The sequence below is a fragment of the Phaethon aethereus genome (genome assembly GCF_964289735.1).
Source record: "Phaethon aethereus genome assembly, chromosome: 1".
NCBI lineage: Eukaryota > Metazoa > Chordata > Aves > Phaethontiformes > Phaethontidae > Phaethon > Phaethon aethereus.
Window position 1 is genome coordinate 139,920,211 of NC_138575.1, and position 12,480 is coordinate 139,932,690.

The following is a 12,480-nucleotide window of genomic DNA, read 5'->3' on the forward strand; positions in this document are numbered from 1 at the left end:
TGGGTTTTTTGCCTACATTGAAAGAGTGGGAACGTCTGAAAGCACCAGAGTTTTACATTGTTTCAGGGAGCTTAATTGCTGGAACATGCGTTTGGTCTCAGATCAGTTGTTATAAGGAGTAAATGTCACAAGAAAAATGATATACATGATGATTTATTTCCTTAGACATCTGTAAAATAGTACACGCTTTGCAGATTGAGATGTAACATTTGGCTCACATTAGCACTGGAAAGCCAAGGTGTAACAAGCATTGGTTCAGTTGTTCAATAATAATTTTTTCCATGCAATGAATCCTCCTTATCTTTCATTAACTGCCAGTCAGACTCTCCAGCTGTCATGTGCCAAAATACATTCTTGGTTATTAGCATTAAAGCTACTGTTAAAACTAAGAGTGAGACATGAAGGAAAATGCCCTTTCCCAGAAAAATACATCTTTGCTTCTTCCTGCTGGAAAAACTATTTTCAAACGTGTACTCACGTCACAAAGATATGTGACACGCTATGAGACTGATCAGACTAAAGCTCAATACCTGCAAAGCTGCTACACACAGTATAGAGCAATATGAAGTGCTTATGCTTATCCTATAGAAGCGATTGAGAGTTTTATGTACATTATGTACATCTATGAATCTGTTCAATACTCCAATAGAGGTACTTATTTAACATAATTTGATAGGACTTAGTGCTAAAGAAAAGTTTACCATCTAATTTTTTTCCAATAAGGTTCAAAGTTCAAGGTTCAATAAGCTTGAAGTGGTTTTAACTTTCACAAACTGCTTCCTTTATTGGTGAAAGAAGAGGAGTCTGGGTTCAAAGAACATGAAGCTGTTCAAAGAACATCAAAGAAGCATGTTCAAAGAACATCTACTCCACTCTGGTGAGACCCCATCTGGAGTCCTGCATCCAGCCTTTAGCACAGGAAAGACATGGACCTGTTGGAGTGGATCCAGAGGAGGGCCACCAAAATGATCGGAGGACTGGAACACCTCTCCTGTGAGGACAGGATGAGAGAGTTGGGGTTGTTCAGCCTGGAGAAGAGAAGACTACGGGGAGACCTTATTGCAGCCTTCCAGTACTTCAAAGGGGCTTACAAGAAAGATGGGGACAGTCTTTTTAGCAGGGCCTGTAGCAATAGGACAAGGGGTCATGGTTTTAAACTACAAGAGGGCAGATTTAGACTAGACATAAAGAAGACATTTTTCACCATGAGGGTGGTGAAACCCTGGCCCAGGTTGCCCAGAGAGGTGGTAGATGCCCCATCCCCGGCAACATTCCAGGTCATGTTGGACGGGGCTGTGAGCAACCTGATCTAACTGCAGGTGTCCCTGCTCACTGCAGGGGGGTTGGACCAGCTGGCCTTTAAAGGTCCCTTCCAACCCAAACTGTTCTACGGTTCTATGATTCTATATATGAAGACATTTCTATCTATGTCCCCTACCTCTTTGCTGCAGACGTTTCCCTCTCCAGTGTGTCAGACACAAACATCAGCATCAGCCTGTAGGAACCTAGACACGTAGCAGCGGTCTGCTCTGAAGTGCTAAGGACTGCAGCCTGGGGTATGTGTTTGATCATGGCCCCAGCAGGAGCGAGGTCTGTCTAGAACTGAAGCTCCTGAGGCATTTGACCTGCAGCATCCCTTGTAGGGGGATGGAGGACGAAGAGTAGGAGCGTAGAAGGATGAAGCAGTGATGCTGTAAGAGATGTGTGGATGCTTCCTGGTATCCGTGCTGTGCTGAAGTGCCGATGTTTCCCACTCTTTACCTGCCCTGACAAGAAGCTGTACACGGCTGCTGAAGCTAGGACAGGGCTGCTTCTGTCTGAAAGGCAGGAGGGGTTAAGACTAAACCCTACAGAAGAGTCTGGGTTCACAGTGCAGCAAAGGAAACCTCACTTGAAGCAAAGCTTGGGGCAACCGTGTGAGGTGAATGTAAGGTTGAGCTAACCTTTTCTTCTGGTCAATTCTGTTTCTTCAAGTATAATAGTTAAAATTGGCATTCCTGTGACTCTGGGGGGAAACACTGATAAATTTTTTGGAACACAAATTTCTGTTTTATCACTGTATTGAATTAACCGACTCTGTTTTTTGAAACACAGAAAAAGGTAATCAATTACTTTGGGTGTCAAAAATAAGTTAGTGGTGATATTAGTAGATGCTTTTGTTAAGAATTTCGCTGACAGTTCTGTTATCTGTTGTGAGTACCGAGTTATGAAGAGGAGGGGCAGAGAGGGAGAAACTTACATTTGGTTGTCCCTTATAAAGCTTAAATACGGTCCTCTTCATGCTGATTTTCCTGTTTAACAAACTGCCTCATTCATCAGAGCTCTGTGGTGAAAGTAGGAAGGGAAAATCATTAAACAAACACAAGAGAGGATCAGAATCAATGACAGCACACACGAAGAAAATAATTGCTGACGGCTTTTATGCCTGAAGTTTCTAGCTTTCTTTGACTTATGGAAATTTGGACCAAAATCCCATTGTTTGAATGTTGCATGCTATTTCATGGAGGTTCTGCACCCCCTCTGCTACCTTTGTGTTAGACCTTTGAAAACTGGGAAGGATGGGGAGAATCAACATTTTAGAAAGGCTTGGAAAGTTTTTAAATCTGCCTTTATAGGCTTGTTCTGAATGAGTTATTTCCACAACGTGGCTCTTTGAAGAAAGCAGGGCGTAAATAGCACTGCCTTGTGCATCAGTAGTCATTTTAAATGTCAAGACCAAAGTTCAGCTTCTCAAGGTCTTTACTGGGCAGCTGATTACATCATTAAAATGCTCAGTGTAAAGCAGGGACCTCTGTCTCCTTCTTCACTGTAGATGCAACTAATTGAGAACATTGTTATGCCAAGATTACCGAAATGCTTTTAGTTTGGAATATGAGTTTTAGCAGATAAATAAGGAGGTAATTATTCAAAATTACTGGTTTCTGAAATGTGAAGCTTCAGTAGAGGTAAGAGATGGGCTTCATGCTGCTATACATTAAACATCTGCAATATAGATGTCATAATCTGAGCTAATCTTCCTTGTATGTTCTTTAAATCAGCTGGCAGAAAGAGGCTTTCTTAGTGCTCAGCCTCTATCTTAGCATGAGGTAAGTTGAACTGTTGAAGTATCTGCTTCTCTCCATTGATTATTGAAAGATCTTAGGTTAACCAATTCAGTCAGTGCTATAGACATCTTTTTGGCCACCTGCGATATCAATAAGAAAAGTAGCTTTACATTTCAAAAGAAAAAGTGACAAATTCATGACAAAGCAATGACTAATAAAACAGGACTAAATTCTATTCAACAAGCATGAACCTACAGTAGGAGGAATGCTATAAGCAAGGATAAACAAAGCAGCTTTAAACATTTTAAATGGATTCACTAAAGAGAAAAGGTGGAGCTGGTTCTGAATGAAATAGTTAAATATTTTCAAATATGGAAAGTAAATCTTGCAAAAAGATTCCAAATAACATGTATTTTTACCAGGATTCAGGAAAACAAGTTTTGCGTCCTATGACAATGTTAGTTTAATGTAAAAAAAGAACTTTCTAGATGAACTCACACGGGTGAAACAGTAAATCCACATTCAAGTTGTGTTCAAAAGCAAAGCTTCTTCCACTTCCCAAGAGTGGAAAAAACTCATATATGTTTTAGCTACACGTAGAAAAGTTGACGATTTTAAAAGAAAAAACAGTAAGAAAACCTCCAAGAAATCTTCATAGAGCCTAGTTTAGCTTCACTGAAGTAGTCAAAGCAGAAGAGGTGACTCACTTCCTCGTTTTCCCTTTACATCTCTTTTTTTTTGAGACTCTTGTCATGTCTGCACAGGTTATTGCGCTGTTGACACCCACTGGTGTTGTTCACGAGGACGGAGGCTGCACAGTGCAGCTCAGTGACTGCAGGGTGTGAAACAGACCTTGGAGTGGGGAGGCTGCTGGGATGAAGGGCGCTCGGGGACATCCGTCCTAGCAAAACACTGCTGCGTATGGCACGGCACCAGATAGATCTTGTCTTGTTTTGGCACTTATGCCAAAGGAGAATATGTAGGTGCCCCTAAATCACCCCTCATGGTGGAATTCATACGCATTCAAGAGACAGAGTGGGAACCAGCCATTGCCTTTATACACAGGCATACTTTAAGGCATGTTTTCTGGAGCTCTTTGCGTCAGGGGCTTGCTTGTTATTCTTCTGTCTTAAGAATTCATAGAGAGCTGCAATTATAAGATTATCAAGCACGTCACAGCCTTTGGTTGTCATAAAACCTGTCTTGCAGATGACAAATGGAGGGATGGTGGGATAAGTGTCTTGCGCACTATCACAGCAGGTTGCGGTGAGCAAAGCAATTGAGCCTGCCCGTCCGTGGAACCCAGCCTCTCATCCTTTAAGAGCTTTCATAATACACAGTAGAATAATATGGACAGTAAGAAATGTTTGGAGTTGTACTATTATTAAAAAAAAAAAAAAAGAACGTAAACACTGCCAGGTGATAAGTGAAGACTGTCATTTCTCTCTGGGCAAGGAAAGGGGCTGTTTTAAAATGCGGCGTTCTTGCACGCAGTCACGTGTGCGTGCAGTTCCCGTGCAAACGGGAGAGGTTTTCTCAGTCAATCCTCCTGGCCATTCTGCTCCGTGGGAAATACCAAGGCACACTTACATGTGTGTTCACTCGTGCACTGTCTTTACGGAACGGGTACGCTCTTCAGTACAGAATAAAAACAAAAGGATCCCAGGGGAATCTTATAATGAATAATGATGATAAATTAATACCAGTAAATCAATGGCAATGCAGGCAAATACATACAATATAATACAGAGTGTAGCATCTGAAGTGAATATCACATGGATTCTTCAGTGATTAGTTGTGAAAAACTAGATTTTTGAAGTGTCGCTTGTCTTGGGGACTAGTTGTGAATGAGGAAAAATGGTTAGATCTGCCAGGTATGCTCAACGTGACTCCACCATGCAGCCAGCACAAGACGTAGGGTGTTCTGGAAAATGTCATGGAAATCCAAAGCTTCAGCTTAATTTATGGAGTTGCAAACTGGCGTGTTTGGGGAAGCAACGGTGACGTTGCAAAGGAACAGACATTGTCAGCTTATAGATTCATTATCTGGGTTGAAAATATGCAGTAATATGTGCAGTATTTATCCTTATTAAGAGGTTTGTCCAAAAGTGAACGCACAGCGTAAAAGCTGGACTTCATTCAGATTAACACCGATTTCAAACAATATTGAACATACTTTCCCCAACATATACTAAGGTGAAAGGGTAAGAGAAAAACTCATTTTATATAATGGGAATATGCAGCTATGTTTAACAGAATTCACTCATTATGTTGACAGTCTTGGTGAAAGTGAGGAATCTTAATAAATGGTGTTTGTGTAGAGCTCAAGGGCCAAATTCTGCAGCCATTTAGGCTATTTCATATTCATAGAATTCAATAGGGTTGCATCAGGGTAATTGAAAGAAGATGTGGCCTTAGGTATCAAAACGGTGATGCAAAGTATATTCAGTGAGAACTAAGGATAATTTTTTCTCCTTAATCCCCAAAGCAATGAAGTTCTCTATTATAGAAGCCAGCCTCAGTTCTTAGGGTGTGCTGCTGAACTTTAACATATTGAATAGTGTATGTTAAATATTTCAAGTACTTAAAAATCTATGTATTTAAACTTAGTATTTTTCATGACTGCCATTTGGCATGGCATCATCATAAGAAATTTGTGTTTATGGCTGAGATGATAGCAGGTAACTTAGAAGGTCTATAATTAGCGTAGGTTGCCTGCTAATGTGGAAAGTACAAAGCACAGAAGGAATTCCACACAAGAAGTAACAATAATCACCATAAAGAAAAAAAAAAAAGGACTAAAACACAGAGTAGGTTTATCTTGAAGTGTAAGAAAGATCCTGCAATTCACCCTTAAGAAATGCAGCCCAGCTGCTTCTGGCCTTCTCACTTCACCATCCCTGGGCGTAAGATTGAAACTGTAGGTATATACACATACACACATACTGTTATATACTGACATAAAAAAAGAAAAGCTGAACCACAGTAAAATGCAGTAAAACACTGTGTGTTGCTCTATTGGCAGTGGTGGGTGCTTTTCTTTGGTCATTGTTTTCTGTTTAGGGTTTTCTTCCACGTGTATGTGCTTCATAGCAGGCTATAACTACAGTAAGACTATAACAGAATTATCACATGAATGGTCTTCCATTTTTGTCTGGCTAGAAAATCTTCCAAAATATTATATGGCCAAGAACTGGCTAGACTAGAAACAACAATCCCATGGAATCCAGCTTCCAGAGGAAAATAGCTAGTTGTGTTAAGTTTATGATGGAGAATACTCCTGAGACTTCATCAGCAAATCCTGAAGTCTTGTATGGCGAGAAGCTAGTGAGTACAGCAGGCAGATTAACAACACAATATCACTTCTCTATACAACTACAACTATTCAGGCTGTGAAATTAGTGTGATGCAGTTGCTAATCTTGTCTACTAAAATACAGAATAAATTTAAATATGAAGCTTTTCTCCATATGGTCCTGAAATAAGTGAATAAACTGTTGTATAAGGATAGGCTGAAATTGGTCTGTTTAGCTAGTGGCTTTTCTTTTTTCTTTTAATTTGAACTTAAAAGGAGAAAAGATGACACTAATAAAGAAGAGGGTTTCAGAGAACTGGTGTCCTTCCCTTTGGGAACCATATTGTAGATTAATGTCAAAATCAGATCATATATGATTAATGGTCTGAAAAATGGTCTTTGCAGTTATAGGAGGAGGGATAAATAGTGGCATAGACTTAAGAATAGCAAGTTTTAAAAAGTACAGTAGTTGGAAATATTAATTGGCTTTGTGTGACCATTTTGTACAGCTCATTCGAGCAGTGTATCTGCTGAAGTGCATACCAGCCACAAAGTCTTCAATACTACTTGAACATCCTGCCATCTGATAAAAAATAATTACAAATTAATGGAGCAGCTGGACAAAAACTCTGAAGAGAATACTATCAGTTATATTATTTTGTAATTATACAAATTTATAGAAGGAGCTCCAAGGACTTGCCAACAATAACTAACTCTCCTTCTACCACTGCAGCATTAGTACACGTGTTAGCCCTATTTGTCTGTGTAGAAACAGACCAAGGGAATAAATAACCTTACAAGCAAAGAAAGTGTGGTGTTTTTTTTTTTTTTCCTCCAACACTGATTGGTTTGATTTTGTTTGGGCCAAAGTATTTTAACAAAGATGAACCAACGTCACTAATGGTAGCACCATCCAGCTCTGCAGCTGAAGACAGCATGGGCACTTGTAACAACATACAGTCATGCTCTGCTCTACAATTTTCCTCTGAATGGCACCATCCCCTCTGATCTTATGCTCTGCACTTGTTATGATTCCCTAATACAGCTTATACTCACTGGGGCCCTTAACAATTTGCCCAAGGTCAGTCAACAAGTCAGTCGAAGAGGTGGAAAAATCAGTGCTTTTGATTTCTTCTCCCCTTCTTCCACCAACTATTGGACTATCATAACACACAGACCATTTCAGGCTTTTTGCGGGGGAAGGGGAACATGACAGCTTCCTTTTCAGACATAAGAAAATACTTTAAAGAATTGGTTTCTCTAGCAACAGGAACAGGAGAAAAAAGAAGCTATCATAAGTTTTTTCCCACCTACTCATTTTTTAACGTGGTAAAGCAGATGGCTTGGATAATGCAGGTACTACAGATTCTGATTTATTGACTGTAGACAGAAATATAAATACAGAAGCATATGCACTCTGCTGTACTCAGTAACACAGTAAGACTTAATGACTTCAGAGTTCATAGTTCTTTTAAGTTCTATGCATCTGTATTGACAAGTGCCATTATTTATTGCTAAGGAAAGGTTGATGGCAGAGCTCACTGCGTGTGGAAACCAAATGCTGGCCAGCCAAATAATTCCTGCACCCTCTACCTTCCCTGAGAGCAGTGCTGGCTCCATGAAGTCCCAGTTTACATCTTTGACAGTCATACAGTTTATTGACCTGGACAAATACTTTCTGTTAAGGTGTTATAAATAGGTCAGTACCGCAGATGTATATTAGAGGACTCAACTTTTGCCTTTGCCAAGAAAATTAAAAATGGCTTTAGTGATCTCTGCTTAGCGATGATAGGAAGGAGATTATTGTTTTTATGACTTGGGCCATGGCTAAAACAGGGAAGTACTCTCTATATTTCTTCTGCTGTCACAACTTTGAGTGTTACATGGACAGAAACCAAAAAGGTTTTCTTTAATAAAATGCTGAGGACCACATGCCCCTTTTCTGCTGAAATTGCTGACACTGGTAGAGTATAGATGATAGTCTTGTCTGCTCTATAGTAACTGAGTCAGTGCTTCCAAACTGCAGGAATAACCTCAGCATTATGTGCTTGGTTTTGACTCGATGCATGTGGTACTTTGGAGAGCATGTACAGAACTCAAATCGAAGCAGTGGTGGTATCGAGATCTGGGCTGTTTTCAGGATTCAGTTTCCATTATTTATGGTTCATGTACTTGCAAGCAAATAATGCCAACACCATTATCAGGCAATTTTTGATAGCAGCAGTGCCACCAGTCTTTCTGCAGCAGATCTACTGGGAGAACAGTAGTGGAGAGCAAGAGGTCAACCGTATGAGGTTTAATAAGGCCAAGTGCAGGGTCCTGCACTTCGGCCACAACAACCCCATGCAATGCTACAGGCTTGGGGAGGAGTGGCTGGAGAGCTGCCCGGCAGAAAAGGACCTGGGGGTGCTGGTTGACAGCCGGCTGAACATGAGCCGGCAGTGTGCCCAGGTGGCCAAGAAGGCCAACAGCGTCCTGGCCTGTATCAGGAATAGTGTGGCCAGCAGGAGTAGGGAAGTGATCGTGCCCCTGTACTCGGCACTGGTGAGGCCGCACCTCGAATCCTGTGGATCATGGGAACACTGCTGGATCATGTTCAGCTGGCTGTCAACCAGCACCCCCAGGTCCCTTTCTGCCGGGCAGCTCTCCAGCCACTCCTCCCCAAGCCTGTAGCGTTGCATGGGGTTGTTGTGGCCAAAGTGCAGGACCCGGCACTTGGCCTTATTAAACCTCATCACAGGATTTCAGAAAAAAGAAAGAAAGATATAATCTCTTAGCTGATGAAGACTTCCACTGAACAATTGGATAGAAAAATATGAACTCTTTAACTAATGCAGAACAGCTGCAGAACAACTGCAGTGGGTGCTTTGGGGAGATCAAAGGGCAGATGGTGAAGTTCTGCAGCAAGGGCAGAGGTTGCTAAGCAGAGTCTGCCTTGGATCATAACTGCACAGTGTGCATGGCACACCATCTGGCAAAGAAATGGAGAAGGCCTCCCAATGGACTGGAAAATGAGTCTCATAGGGTCCTGAGAACAGCCAGTGATGAACGAGGTATTTGTTAAATGTGTGCCAATGTGACCCCATGGAGGCTCTGGGCTGTAGATCCTTAAGGGCCCAGCTAGAGAGTATTAGAAAGGTGGAGGTGAACTTAGGAGAGGAGAAGGTTCCCTTTCATTTCTGGAAGCATGTTTGCTCCAGAATGGCTGCTAGATAAGAGTTGTTTTCTAATAGGATGACAGGAGATAATTTAAAAACATTAAATGTAACATCATGTGCATGCTTTATTTTGTGTTTTGCGTAGCTTTTTGTGCTTTTTTTTTTACAGAAAATATAAAAAATAGTTTAATGAAATATTTCATGCAATCAATTAAACATATCACGTCTCCTCATGCAGTGTATTTTACTTTTTAGTCTTAATAGAACATTTCCTGATGAATTTTAAGGACATGGGCAATGTTTCAAATGGTATTGCTTCTTGCTAAAGCTATTGAAGGTTAAAAATTGTTGAAGTCTTTTTCTGAAATTCTGAAGTTCTGAAGTTCTGAAGTCCTGAAGTCATTCACTATGTCAAGCTTGTCTAGGGTAACTATTAGAAAATATATTTCCATTGGGAAAAGCCATTTATTTCTAGCAAAAGTTCAAGCTCAGTGGTGTCATGAACTGCACATAAGAAAATGTTAGAAGCAAAGTGAAGGCTAAAGGAAAGTTGAGACAACACTGAAATAATTTGAAATCTTAATTTCAAGCTCCTGCGCTGTTATTCTTGCCCTTTAGAGTATTTTATTAAAAACACGTGTGATTTTTTGCCTTAAAGCTTGCAACTATATGATTTTAAAAAATTTAAGTCTCATTATCCTTTAGAAAGCTCGAGAGCTATAATATCTGGACAACAGCCCAGCTGGAGCAAGAATGCTCAAAATGGGGCTCAGAAACCATTTTTGATTTCCAATGGAAGGAGCTGGAGACACAGCAGCACAATTACAGTTGTTTTTCTAATCTGGTGAAGATGTGTTGTTCCAGAAGGGACAGAGGTTTTGGTGGTGCTTGTTTTCAAGCAAACTGTCTTCCATACTCACGACTTCCACAAAATGTTTATCTCTTTGATCTTTCTCAGATTGGTGTTGGTATCCACCAGGCCTGATCTCTGGATGCAGAATCAGGGGCTATGATGCCAAAAAGAAGAGGATGCAGGATCAAACCCTGGCCCACACTGGGACAGAGTGTCCCCATGGCAGGCTGGTTCCTTCAACTGAAATTTGCTGTGCAAAGAGCAATGGGAGAACTCCACACCAGAGCTCAGGAGGAAGCTAATGGTTTGGATATTTTACACCTCTCAGCCTCCCCTCAGTCCTTTTTTTCCCATCTTATTTTGCAGTCTTCCACCTGTCTTCCCTGTGGCCTGCTCGCTCTGCTGTAATTTCAAGCTGCCATTCCTAAGTGTACTGAGAACCCATAAAGATGATAAAAGTTTTTCTGTGTTGCCTCGTGTGCTTCTTGACACCTCCCTGCACTGCAGCGGCGTCTTGCTGAGGGTTATGGGTTTGGAAGGTGTGACAATGTTCTCCGAGTCCCGCAAGATGCGCTGGGTTAGAGGTCCCCACTCCTCTTGCCCTTCATTGCTGGGTGGGTTCGGAGCATGGGTGGCATGGTAGCTCTGTGCTGAAATGCTAGCACCCCGTGGGGCACTTTTACTTCAGATTCTATTTTCTTTTATCTCTGCAGACATGCACAAAGTTCACAGCCTTAAAGGCTGGCAATATCTTACATTTCTGACTTACAGATATGATGTAACTTATTTATTTCCTAACAGCATTCAGCCAGCTTTTGTGTCCATAAAAATGAATTAAAATAGCGTGGCATGGCTGAAATCCTGGGCTTAGTACTTGAAAAGGTGACTCCAAAATATGCCATGTTTGTTAAGGTGGAATGCTTTTAAAGGCAGTTAATAAAATGACATGAAAACCTTAGTGTCTAAAAAAGGTAAAACTATGAGATAGCTAGTAGCCACTCAAGCTGTATCTGGCATTCATCATATTTAACATTATTCCCCAACTGTCTGACACAGACATGTTTCCAGGATAAGGTTTTCTAGCGTGAACGTGTGTGCAAAGGCTGAGGGAGTTGCGGGACTGAGTTCAAAGGGAAGGCTTGCAAGGGGGGCTGCAATGAGCTCTGGTGGGGGCTGAAGGTGTTCCAACACACACAGGGAAACTGATTTGAGATAGAATCCCTCACTGCAGTCAATATTTTTGCTAGGTGGGAACAGGCATGAAACTCGGAAATGGCAGCTCCTCAGATGCAATGATATCTAGTGTGCACTAAAAAAATAAAGCTGAGTGAATGTCATAGAATTGTAGAATCATGAGGGTTGGAAAAGACCTTTACGATCATCAAGTCACAACATACAGTACCATTTTTTAAAAATAAACACTGAGACTCCAATAAACAGAGTTCAGATGAACAGGTCACCATTTCATGCACTCCTCTGCAAACTGCTGCCAGTGCGGATATCTGCAGAGCTGGATGCCCACCTGCCTCCAACCTGGGTATCCAAGGCTGTGTCTCGTCTTCCCATCTGTCCTGGGTCTGCCTCGGTTCTTGTGCTGCTTTCAGGTTTTACTTCTTCATCTCTGTTGGTAGAGGTCTTGATTTTCTGAACTCCCACCAGCTTTGGGGGATGAAGCTCTGTCTGCTTCTCCTTACTGCTATGGGACTACATTCTGGTCAATGCCTTGTTATGTTAACATATGATATAATCGTTGACATATGACATAATCATTTTGTGTGATCGTGGGATTTCTTGGAAAGGACATCTGAATTTTTTTTTTCTGTGTTGGATTATGAGCTGGATTTGCGATTTTGATGTCAAGCAGCTATTCTCAGTAGTAATGACTTTCAAAAATGTCATTGTGACAACAGTATGTCCTCAGGAATCCTTGAAACTCCATTTCTTCTCCCTGGGCAAGGAGATCCTTCCCCTGCAGAAGACATCAGTAATGCTGGCTGCAGTTTACGGATACGAGTACAGGAGCAGGTGATGATACAGGGAGTGACAGCAGCTCTTTGCCAGCACTTCAGCTGGGAAGAGTCCTCGGGATGGCACAGCAGTAGTAAAGCAGCAGGTAAGGCCAGCCAGGCAG